This window comes from Haliaeetus leucocephalus, unplaced genomic scaffold (assembly GCF_000737465.1).
Source record: "Haliaeetus leucocephalus isolate CR32 unplaced genomic scaffold, Haliaeetus_leucocephalus-4.0 Scaffold605, whole genome shotgun sequence".
Taxonomy (NCBI): domain Eukaryota; kingdom Metazoa; phylum Chordata; class Aves; order Accipitriformes; family Accipitridae; genus Haliaeetus; species Haliaeetus leucocephalus.
Genome location: NW_010973041.1, coordinates 3,397,341 through 3,410,570, shown reverse-complemented (window position 1 = coordinate 3,410,570; position 13,230 = coordinate 3,397,341). Strand labels below are relative to the sequence as shown.

The following is a 13,230-nucleotide window of genomic DNA, read 5'->3' as shown; positions in this document are numbered from 1 at the left end:
AATCCAGAAGATCACTTAATGCATACATTTATCTGACCGCTAGCACCAAAGACAACCAAATACTTAAGCAACTTTAATGGATCAAGATGACAGGTACTGATCCTTTTTCCCTGAACAATTTAATGGAGCAACATCCAGTATTGTAACATTCAGAAATGTGATTTTCATTGCAGTGCACACTGTCCCATTAACATCAATGGCTTTACATCCTAAGGTGGCTGTTCCCCATATTAATACATACAGAGCTCATCCTAGAAGTGACAGACACTCTCCTGCTCATCTTATTAAACAGTGGCATTTCACAGCATCAAATTTAGTAACAAATTTGAAATACCTGACTGAAGGACAGACCCCTTTGTTTTCACCTTCCTCCCAGTTATGTGTACCAATCTGGTTGCTCTTTTAATAAAATAATTCTTGGAGACACACAAGAACAGCTCTTCCAAAATACCTTAGAAGTTACACTACTTTGCAGCTGGAGACTCCAAAGCAGCAGCAGAAGCAATATCTGCAAGTGAACAGCCAGGCGTCCACAATGTGGCACCAATAATTCCTTAAAATCTGCCCTTCATTAAAAACTGATCTTGCATGGCATTGTGTACCACTGAGCTGCCCCAAAAAGCTGAAGGGTTCATCTCCTTCTGTGATTGTGCCTCAGACATGATGACTTTAGTGCCATGCTCTAAACTGTACTGCTACTTTGCTTTGTGCACATCTTCCTGATTTTTAGTTATAGTTCATATTTTAGTCACATTTGAACTACATAACTGTAGTTATTGCTTCTTTAAAAAAAAACCCACAAAACCTTACAGCTAACCAGTCCCATAAACATTTATTATTTGCAGAAAGAAGATGGAGATATTAAATTAACGCTGCTGCAAGCTTTCTAGTTTTCAAATTTTAGTCTCCTGTTAAATACTGCTCAGCACTCATAAGAGAGGTGAATTAATGGACAAATTGCACAGTTTCACTGAAGGGGGCATACAGTGAGAATTTCCGTACTGAAAACATATTTTTGATTACAGATTACATGAAATATCAACTGTGGTTGTAACAAGTCTGGGTCCCTTCAACAGAAACATGCGCCTCATTTTGGACTCCCTGGCTGAGTAGGTACTGGGGTATATCCACTGCAGATGTGAACACCGCTGTGTCTGTTAGCATGTATGTGGGGAACACATCAGCATACAGAACTGTCCTGCTCAGTGTATCCTTGCACTGCCTCTACATTTGCCATTCCTAAGGTGCAGATGATGTGGGAAAGTGTCTTGAGTTTTTTTGGCCCATGCTGGGTTCATCAGAGGCAAATCCTTTTTATATAATTTCAAGTAGCTTTAGAGATGCAGTGCAACCCTTCTTGCTCCTGATGTACAAACCGGGGACCAGAGAAATAGCCGGATCTATCAAAACACAACTACTTTATCTCCTTAAGAAATGCTTTTGGTTGTTTTTGCTTTTGGTTGTCACATCCACTCATCTTGATGCTAAAGCTAATATCAAAGGTCACAGTGGAGGAGGCCTAAATGCTCAATCCATGAACTGAGACATCACTGAACTAAGGAAATGATAATAAGTACAGATGTCTTGGCAATATTCGAATCAAAACTCTATACAATTAGCCAAACATCTGGATTATAACAAATGATTGTTATTTCCAAAGGTAAAATAAATACAATCTATCAAAAACCATAACAGATACTTAACAATAAGTTAGTTGCTTATTAACCAGGGGATCACATTTCAGCCATCAGCGCATGGCTAAATTCAGGAACAATTACAGAAGCAGCCTGCTTTACATTTTTGTAAAAGCTACCCAAACCAGAATTTTAAAAATATACCCAAGAAGATGTTAAGTCTTAAAAAAGGGGGAAGAGGAATAGCTGGCACTTGTCACTGCAAGCTGGTTTACTGAACTAAGAGATGAATTCTTGAAGGCACTGTATTTTCTGATCCAGAACAGGCATGTCCCAAAATGGAGAATAATTAGTTTCATCTTCCACAGGCTGACATATGATTGTTACTGAAGAATGTTACTGTAATGAAGGAACTAATACTTCTACATTAACTGACTAAAAGAAGCTGAATAAACCAAGCTGACAAATCCTTTAGCTTCTCTGCAGCCCATGTTCCCACTTAACAGTTACAGGCAGTAAGCGCAAAGGCTGTAGAGCACTGTTTCTGCTGTGGGAAAGGACTTTTCATCTGACAGCTTTTTTGATGTGCTAGGCAGACAATTTGAAGACATGTAAATAACACACAGAAAAAAAATAGCCAGTGCAGTACAGTCTAGGGTGCATAAATAAACTTGCAGTGTTCCCAGAGCTCCTCACATGCATTAAGTTTTCAGACAGGCTGGGTAGTTTCATTTGCCATTGCGGAACTTCTCCAATTTTGCAAAGCTATCTGTTTCATTTACTCTTAAATAGTGAAACACTGCTGCTACCACAGATTTATCACCTGGGTACAGCAGAATCCATAATGGCTCTCTGACTTCTCTCCCCTTTCTGCAAAACTGGTTTACAAGCAGAGACGGTGTCCTAAATAGTTAAAAAGTGCCTCCTTGTACCACTGAAAGGAATTGGTAGCTGTGCAGTGAGCTAGACTCCACAGCCTTGGAGAGCCTGTCAGCCAGTCTGTCCCTGGAGTACAGAGGAGGCTCAAAGTCTGGTCAGCGTCAAGGTACAGATGAGCATACAGAGATGGCTGACACACTAGTTTAAACATACACTCTGCTGCTCTTTGTGTTCAAAATTAGACAAAAGGATGGTAGAAATGCAGTCTCAAAGAAAAAGAATAATCTAATACAACAGAACAGATTCTGATCTCAGTTACAGTAGAATGAATCCAAAGTAATGCCATTAAAATTTAAAAAATCAGAGTGAAATTATTCTAGATTTATATTCTTAGGTCAGAATTTGGCCTAATGTTTTGCTCCCACTGCAACTGCTATAGTTATAAATAAATCAACCACAGAACATAATTATTATGAGTGGCTCTTGGGAATGGAATAGCTTAGATTTAAATCCTTATTATGGAGTCTGTTCTTTGTTCTTCAGCTCAGCCACAGTAGCCTTTGCTTTTTCCCCCTCCAAGCCCTCATTTAACATGGAGTCCAGATGTAATAATTCCTTTCCTCGAACTTTCTAGTTAAAAAAAGGAGAGGAAGACAAAGAAGAAAACCCTAAACCCACCGAAAGTCCAAATATATATTTAAACTTTGGATTCTTTTTAACAGTGAAAAAAATTTCCAAGAAGATGCCCTGCTATCTGCATGGTGATACTTCAAAGAGGCAGAACGTAAAAACATCGAATTAAATTGCTGAGTTATCATTATTAAAAGTGTTTTGGAAGGTGGCAAAGCTGAGCTACAAGAGCATGTGGAAGACACCCAAACAAGACGTAAACAGCACATGGCAATCATGGGATAAGTTTGTAAGGCTATAATAGCACAGGAATGTATATAAATTATAGAGGCTGTTAGTATGTTTTGGATGGCTTTAAGAACTTTGTTAAGCTACTTAAAAATAGTCGTTCATGATAAAGCAGAACTCATAGCTTGCTTAATGCTTTTGCTTAACATTGACCTATTCTCTGGTTGGAGGAGTAAGAAAATTCAGAAAGCCCCAGAGCCAGGAAAGCTTGAGCCAGGAAAAGCAGACATAGTAACAACCACCCTTAAAACCAGGAAAGAGAAAGAACCTGCCTAGAGACGAGAAAAGGGACCCAATGAGAGAGAAGACCCCAGACCTGAATATTACTGTTGGACCAGACTATGGTGTGAGGGGCAGAAACTTAAACTGTAAGGCCAGGGATTTAGTTTCTGGGGTCCCTCTCTGGAGGCACCCAGCTCAAGCTGTCTAAATTTGTGCGCCATAGATCGAACAAATTACACTTTTTCTTTTGAAGGCCTTGATTAGAGATTCTGCTTTGGGGAACCTAGGGTCAACCCTGAGGGAAGAAGCAGCACCCGAAGGAGGGGGGGCGTGTGAGTGTCTCTGTGTGTCTGGGTCTGTGTATGTCTGCATGTGAGGAGTCGAAAGGGGCACCCGCCAGCTCACTGGACTTGCCCGATGCGAAGAGACTCCAGTCCACTCCTAGCAGTTACAGTCTTGGCTGGTGTGTGTGTGTGACTGCTTGATTGATGTCTGAATGCTCGGGCAGCAGCTTTCCCCTTAACAAAAAGGCAAAGAAATACAAAGATGACACTGAAATTTTTGAGCTGGTTGCTACGTGCTGAAAAAAGTATTTCTGGATGAGTGAACTGGCAGCCTTGATTCATCTGTAGGCTGAGCCCCAGTGCTGCTGTATGAGAAGAAAGTAACAGAATAGTGGTTTTTGCTAACCTGGTGTTCAAAACCCCAGAGCTCCCCATTACATCCCAAGAATGTGCAAGCACCTTTCAAATGTCCCAGTCACACAGTAGAAGCTCTTTTAACTCAGGTTTATATATGCAATTGGGAAACAATTAAGTGGGGGGTAGATAGGCCTGGTATAACCAGTGACAAACATGCCCAGCATGACTGTACCCATACCTCTGGAGTGTCTGCTGTACTTGCCAGTGCTGTACTAACAGACGGCCTTCTCCTTCAGAAAAGCTGCAGCCACATAACCTGGTGACAGATGCACCACAGCAGCATAGGGGAACAATCACATCATTTCCCCTGCGCTTCAAACTCTCCATACTCCCTTGACCTTTTTGCTTCTGTTGATTTGCTAGAAAAGGTGACTCCTAACATGAGCAGGACTTTCTACAACTTCCAAAACTCAGCTGGCTCGAACCATTTATCAAGTTCTTTTCCATTGAAGAATGGAGAGATTTCCCCCTTCTTTTTCAAATCAGCCTTATACCCACAGTTCTCTGTAGGCTATTGACTTCATTCCTTACACATTCTTAATTTGCTATTGGGTGACTTGCTCCTGTGCTGGAGCAAGCATCCAGATCTAATCTATCCATTGCCGAACGGACATAGAGCACAGTGCTAACAAATTAAGTCATGCCATTAATCAGTTGTCTTACTTCTTTTGAGTATTCCACATACATGACAACTCCAGACAGTGTCATGGCCCTCCTCTCATGACACTCACTTCCCCAAAGCAGTATTATGACTGCTATCTGCTCAAAAGGCTGGTCACAATAACACGGAGAAGTATGCTGACCATCTTGTGCAGTGATTACCAGTAAGTTAATGGTCTGTTGTTGTTTTAAAACACAGATGTTTTAATGCCATGATTAAGGTTCTCATTTAAACCCTGCTGATACAAAACCTGTGCTTTGTACGATGGAAAAAAATGGTGGGATAAGACAGAGAGACTAGACGTTAAAGAAACTAAATTAGGTGGGGATAAAGGAGGGTAACTAAAGGTCTGAGATGAATGGAACAGGCAAAAAGTCCATCTCATTTAACATACGACAATCTTGAATCTTCTTACTTCAATATGTGTCACAACCTCCCCTGAAGTAGGCCAGTTGCACAGGTTAGAGAGGAAACAGAAGAAAAGTCATGATAGGGTTTATTGCCTGATTATCTCTAGACAAGAGTCAGAAAGTATATGGTCCCAGAAAGTTGATGCTGAGGAACCAGAAAGAAGAACCCTGACTTTTTGCCTGTAATGTTACATGCACTTCTTGACTGTCTCACAGTCCCGCCTGTAACATGCAATGAAAATGACTGCCCAGTTAGATCTTCTGTGATGCCAGATGCATGAGCATTTTTGACCTTCTTGCATGGTTTGAAGGCTTGCTTTACTCAAGGGAAGGTGGTAAGCTCTTTGGCAATTTTGCACAGAAATTTTGCTACACATTTGAAAATCCTTTTACAGGCCACAGTCATAATTCATTCTTTTTTAAAAATACACATCTGAGAAAAAAGAGAGACTCCCTTCTCCACTGGCAAAAGGATTGACACTATACTATTGCAAACACAGGCTAAAAACATGCCAACCTGGTAAAGTAAGAATCTTTTCCATTTTTATAGTAAGGAGCAAGAAAGCAGTGTTACCAGAAACTAACCATTTGGAGAAGGCACCTGAATCAAACCCTTTCTCCTCTCCTCCCTCCATGTTTTCCTTCTCCTATCACTGCCCCAAGTACAGAAATTTGCAAAAGATGCCCTCAGCTATGGCTGGAAGCTTTGCTGCAAAAACACCTACCGTGATCCAAGCAGATGTTTAATGTTATCTCAGTGTGTTAGTCAAGGAAGTGTCGGTTTCAAGGGTGCATGAAAACAATGTCAGTTTTGCTGGACTTTGTTCCTCACATAAATAAGCAGACAGCTGCAAAATGTTAGGGATAAACTAGACTACCATGTACCTACATCTTCCTGATATTGCCCTCCGTTCTGCTCTCATGTCAGAGAGAGCAGAAAAAAGGAAAACATTCTTGGTTATAAGGCTTTCTAAGCAAAGTGGTGTCCTTTTCTCTTTTTAAGCGGGACTACCTCTTAACAGTGTTACTCTTGAGCGAATAAATCAGCAGGAAGGCCCACTGTCAGATCTTCAAAAAAGGTACTCATGTGCTGTCTGGAGAGAACTCTAAATGGAACAGGGTACAGATCAGAAAATTGTTTGAGGCTTTGCACTACCTGAACATCCACAACAGCTCTCCCTGCTGCTGTACAGAAGAAATGGGTGATGGCACTAAACTTTGCCATTTAATGAACAATTTCACTGGAAAAGCAGTATTATAATGCAAATACTGTGAAACACCTAAGTATGCAAAGCACCTGAATTGACTCACCCTGAAATCAGAGACAGAGGGACCTAAATCCTTGCACTGCATAAGCCAGATACCTTGGATTTTAAGCAAATTTACAATGGCTGTTCCTGACTACAACCTGACCTCCTCCCTGTTACATACTACTTCTGCTTCTGCTTCTGCTGCTGCAGAGGAACAGAAAAGAAACACTGCAATGCTAGAGAGCAGAACACTCTTGCTGCCTGTACCAAGCAAGGGTAGTTTTACCCCAGACAATAACCAGGCTGATAAACCCATTAGAATAGATCTGTAGGTATTCAAGGCAATGAGAACACTGAATGCCATAAAAAGCTGCAGAGTCATGATTGTGTCGCAATGTAACTCATCTGCCCTGGAAGATCCATCTTCACTATAGTAACAGAATGAGATTTGTTGGAGCATTGCATTTGAACTTTATATGGCATTAAAATACACATAGTCCAAAATAGGCTTGGAGATCCATTAGAATAATTTAGAGCTCTCCCTGCCTTAGCAGAAACTATAGTACAGGTGAACAAAATGCAGCCTCTTTCTGGGACAGAAAATAAGCAGCCATTTGGCAGTATAACAGCTTAGGATGGGAAAAGAGAGTTTATTAACCCAGTGAGTGAATGCAAGGAAAAAGAATGTATGAACGCTGTAGCCTGGCCAAGATATCAATGAAAAAACTTTCCTTCCCACATGGCAGAGGTTTGTTAATAGCTTTGTTCCTACAATACTTACCATAGCCTGACAATTTCTAGGTAATGACATGGTTTGGGCTTTCCTTGCTGAGTGCACCACTGGCCAGCACGGCTTTTATTTTTTTTATTAACTTCTGATGTATTCAGGAAACAAACATTCTGGCTCCCCATTAATTTCACAGGGACACTGGAAGTTACGTGCTGTTCTAAGGACCCCTCTTGGGCTTACTAATGCAGCAAGATGCAGCAATATGAAACATTATCAGAAGCAGCAAGCAGCGTGGTCTTAGAGATGCACTCAGAATCAGACAAAACAGCCTCCTGTCCCCAAGACACGGATGTTCCAGCAGTTGACTGAAAAAGAGGCCTTACATCTGCCAAAACTCATGGCTTGACTTTAACAAGTAACTGTAGTTCAAAGGTTAATATCACAAAAGAAACCTTCATTCTTCAGATTACTGTGCTAAATTCCTTTTTAGTGGGCCATTAGAAGAAACATTCAGGCAGTTCTAACACCTCAGATTACAGCCCTGGTGTCTCCTAATGCAAGTTGTTTTCTGACTTAGGAATCTTGTGTGTGTATGACAATATCCTCAGTGCATATCAGTAGTTCCTTGGAGAGCTGATTTAGAAGTTTTTAATGAGTTATTTTTCCCTCCATTAAAGTGTAGCTCTTTCATGAGACAGGGAAAGACAATTATATAGCAGCATGCAAAGGAAGTTTAGTGGAAGATTGGAAATTCTTAGGAAAACTAAGAAAAAAAACCCCAAGAACAGAATCCTGGTCCCTGACTTTGTTTGAGTCAATCCTGATTTACAACAGTGCAGCCTGGAATAAAGTCCAGCATCCTGGGAGAGAATTCTTCAGGCTGACGAGCAAGAGCCAGTTGGAGCTTTTAAATCTGCTTTTCCATGTTTAACTATTTTTGCTTTTATAACATCAGATCTGAGGGTAGCACAAGAGATGCTTTTCATTACTCTGTTTTTACAACTGTTAACAGGTTGTAAAATTGAACGAACCCATCAGCTGAAGAAAAAAGAGCCAAGCAACCCCCTCCCAGCACACTTAAGCACTCTCGAACGTTAGAGAGCTAAGCCAGATTCACTCTTCAGAAGTCTGTAACTGCAACCTCAGCTACTCTGTCTTCAGCTGGTTCCAGTCCATGCCCTCGCTCAACTGAGGACCCTCCCAGCCACCCGAAGTTTAGCCTCCCGTGTTTTCTGAGAACTGCCTTACTGGAAGAGGTCAGTCCCTCCCTCCCATGTAAATACTAACTGATGTTCCAACACTAAACAGGATATCCAGCTTTCCTCGGAGGAATGCTCAGCACATGCCTGATACACACTGCTTGCATCAGCTTCAGTACCAAAGGCAGTGGTGACACTTTTCATTTCAGAGCAGAGCCAGAGAAGGTAGTGTTATCTGAGCTAAGGACACTCAGACCTATTTCTACTTTTTTGCAGGGAAGTATGTTCATCAATAGAAAAGTGATGAATCTGGGCAGCTGCACTCTTCATGCCATCTTGAAGCTACTGTGCTGAAAAGAAGAGCCAAGGAGAATATCTATCCTTTAATGGATACAGAAGGGAACATTGCCACCAGAGATGAGGAAAAGGCTGAGGTACTTAATGCCTTCTTTGCCTCAGTCTTTAATAGTGAGCCCAGTTATCCTCAGGGTACTCAGCCCCCTGAGCTGGAAGACAGGGACGGAGAGCAGAATATACCCCCCCATAATCCAGGAGGAAATACTTAATGACCTGCTATGTCACCTGGACACTCACAAGTCTATGGGACCGGATGGGATCCAGCCAAGAGAACTGAGGAAGCTGGTGGAGGAGTTTGCCAAGCCACTCTCCCTCATTTACCAGCAATCCTGGTCAACAGGGGAGGTCCCAGACAACTGGAGTCTTGCCAATGTGACGCTCATTTACAGGAAGGGTCAGAGAGAGGATCCGGGGAACTACAGGCCTGTCAGCCTGACCTCAGTACCAGGGAAGATTATGGAGCGGTTCATCTTGAGTGCGCTCACATGGCATATGCAGGACACCCAGGGGATCAAGCCCAGCCAGCACGGGTTCATGAAAGGCAGGTCCTGCTTGACCAACCTGATCTCCTATGAGCAGGTGACCCGCCTAGTGGATGAGGGGAAGGCTGTGGATGTTGTCTACCTGGACTTCAGTAATACCTTTGACGCTGTCTCTCACTCCTATGACGTGGTACTCCTTGAGAAGATGGTGGCTCATGGCTTAGACAAGCGTACCCTTTGCTGGGTGAAAAACTGGCTGGATGGACGAGCCCAGAGGGTTGTGGTGAATGGAGTTACATCCAGTTGGTGGCCAGTCACAAGTGGTGTTCCCCAGGGCTCAGTACTGGGGCCAGTTCTGTTTAATATCTTTATCAATGATCTGGACAAGGGGATCGAGTGCAGCCTCAGCAAGTTTGCAGAGGACACCAATTTGGGAGGGAGGGTTGATCTGTTCAGGGGTAGGAAGGCTCTACAGAGGGATCTGGACAGGCTGGATCTATGGGCCAAGGCCAATTGTATGAGGTTCAACAAGGCCAAGTGCCAGGTCCTGCACTTGGATCACAACAACCCCATGCAATGCTACAGGCTTGGGGAAGAGTGGCTGGAAAGCTGCCCAGCAGAAAAAGACCTGGGGGTGTTGGCTGACAACCAGCTGAATATGAGCCAGCAGTGTGCCCAGGTGGCCAAGAAGGCCAATGGCATCCTGGCCTGCATCAGAAATAGTGTGGCCAGCAGGAGCAGGGAGGTGATTGTCCCCCTGTGTTCAGTACTGGTGAGGCCGCACCTCGAGTCCTGTGTTCAGTTTTGGGCCCCTCGCTACATGAAAGACAGTGAGGTGCTGGAGCGTGTCCAGAGAAGGGCACCCAAGTTGGTGAAGGGCCTGGAGCACAAGTCTTATGAGGAGTGGCTGAGGGAACTGGGGTTGTTTAGCCTGGAGAAAAGGAGGCTGAGGGGAGACCTTATTGCTCTCTACAACTACCTGAAAGGAGGTTGTAGTGAGGTGGGTGCTGGTCTCTTCTGTTGGGTGGCTGGAGATAGGACAAGAGGAAATGGCCTCAAGTTGCACCAGGGAAGGTTTAGGTTGGATATTAGGAAAAATTTCTTTACTGAAAGGATTATCAGGCATTGGAACAGGCTGGCCAGGGAAGTGGTTGAGTCACCATCCCTGGAGGTATTCAAAAAGCATACAGAAAAGGCACTTCAGAACATGGTTTAGTGGGCATGGTTGATGGTTGGACTTGATGATCTTGAAGGTCTTTTCCAACCTAAATGATTCTATGATTCTAAGACTTGCAATGTCAGAAGGCAGCAGAAGACACAGCATGACTGTGTAGCCCAGTGGGTAGTCCTGCTCCAGGAAGCGCTCCTGCATTTTGCAGTAACTTATTCATCTCATAAAAGGAAGACCATTTCAAATCATTCTGGAAAAGGAACCAGAATACATGGGACTTTATGCTCACAGATGACAGCACTTTTCAAGACATTTCAGGTTATATCAGCAGGCGCACGCACACACACACACAAATCCACACATGGAAACACACCCACACAGACTCATGGAGTTTGTGGAGCCTGCATAAAAGCTGTTATTGACTGACAGGTTTTGGATTCAGTGTAATTCCAAAACAGGAACTAAAGTCATATAAAAAAGATTTGAATATTTTGATTGTATATGCCCCTATAAGACTATCTTTACTGCTAAAGTATAGCCCAATGATGCTTGGATTTACAAGGCACTCAAAACCTACTATTGCCCATGTAAAGGAGCTACTATCATTTAAACAGACTCTTCCAATATGTCATGAATAGATACGATCTGCCTCTTCAGATGCTTAGGGCTCCATCTGGTACCTGAAATTCCAAAGAAGCTTTACCACTAATTTCATTGAAAATGAGTCTGGAAAATCAATGAGCAGGAGTATCCCGTTTAAGCAGCGTAATATTATTTTAATGTCACTAGCAAAGGACAATTACAGAAACAATTTCAAAAGTTGCATTAACTTGACCTTAACCAACTACTTTTGCAAGATTCATGTGCTAATAAAAATTCTGAATGAAAATAACTCAATAAAAATCAAATGCACTACAGGATAAAAAGTTTTCAAAGAGAACAAATGAAAGGAGTATTTTAAAACATAACTAGCCAAAAATAAGTTGATTTGCTCTATTATCAAATTCAGCTGAGAAAACAAGGCACCCTGATTTCACTAGAGTAAAATCTTCTCATTAACAGATCTTTTACAGGGTTAATACACTCTGAATCCTTCCCTAACTCAGCATCCATCATCCAATTCCCACTCACCAAAGCTTGGAATATCAAATATTTTTGAGAGCCTCGAACACTACTTTTAGAAGAAACACCTCAGGCCCCACTAGTCATGGGCAACACCATCTTATCAACAGACCTTTTAAATAAAGTTACATAAAGAACATTTCTATATTGCAACAGCTTCAGCTGCATGAACTCTTCTTTGGCTCTTGAAAACTGCTTATGAACATTTTCTGTTATTCCATTTAATGCCTACTGAATATCACAGACCTGAGAAGAAAATAAGCCAAAGATTATTTTAGCTTAGTATCTTCTTCTAGAAGCTAGAAGCTAGTTCTGCAGGAATTACTTTTAGTTCATTCACGAGAACAAGAAAACACTCATTGGACCTTAATTTTCATAAATGAAAAGCTTAAAGAAATTAAAACACAGAATCATAAAATGTTTCTTTAGGGTGCCTATACAAATTAATAAAATACTTTTTTATGAATGACAGAAAAATAGTATATATCCCCACTCCAGTCCTCAGATGCACAACAGATACCATCTACACTGCCGCCTTTCCTTTCACCTTATCTCTGAAACTGAAATACTGGTCAGATCCCCACACTGTTTTCATCATGTAGGGACAATTTAACTGAAGGTGGGATTTACAGGGATTTTTTGTTGGTTTTAGCACAGCCTTAGAAACCTACAGGAAGACTAAGTGCACTTATACTAGCAAGGGTGATTACTCCACTTCAGTAAGAGCTAAACATATACTTTTAAGTTTCTTGCTGAGGAGACTGATTTATCTATATGTTTAAGATTAATCATCTAAAGAGATAAACATTCATTTATCTTCATGTTTATTGTTTTAATGTCTATACATTTTTATCTATAGGTTTAACTTAAGCTTACATGATCTCTGCCACTGCTCATACGGTGTATAACATCAATCACCTTTTAAGTTTACTGGCATGTATATGGTCACACTGTAACTAACATAGCCTGAAAGCTGAGACAGTGAAGGACAGATAAAACTTGGGTGTAAAACCTGACAGAGAGCTGGCAGCTTTATGTATCTGGACACTTAAATTTCCTGTCTGTAAAGCAGGACAATGGGTGAATGTGGTCTTGGCTCAGCAATTATCCTTAAGCGTCCTTAAAGAGGAGGCACACAGTAGCACCAGTGCTAGTTCCAACTCTTTTGTGCTTTCAGGCTTTGAGTTAGTGTGTTTAGGCTCTGAGCACCAATGAACTGTGTAAAATACAGAGCACCTCATCTCAGACAGTGCTGCCAAAGGCAATTTAACTACTAGCACCTGGAATGAAGTCAGCTGTGCATTACTGAAAAAAGGACTACCAAGCAAATGGATGGAGAGCTTCAAATTACTGCGGACCCAGTTCTCTGATACATGGTTTACTAGCAGAGCTCTGATAGGTCAGTGTGCTGGCAGGCAAGGACAGACTTTCAGAAAGGGCTTCACTTTTGCATTTTGAAGGGTATCTCTAGGTACTGGGCTCAAGCTGTCTCCT

General features: G+C 41.9%; 1 protein-coding gene across 1 annotated transcript in view; it reads right to left on the bottom strand.

Annotated features, from left to right (window-relative positions):
- MOB3B (MOB kinase activator 3B) overlaps positions 1-13,230 on the bottom strand; it is a 91,812-nt gene that overhangs the window by 43,815 nt on the left and 34,767 nt on the right. The window lies entirely within an intron of this gene.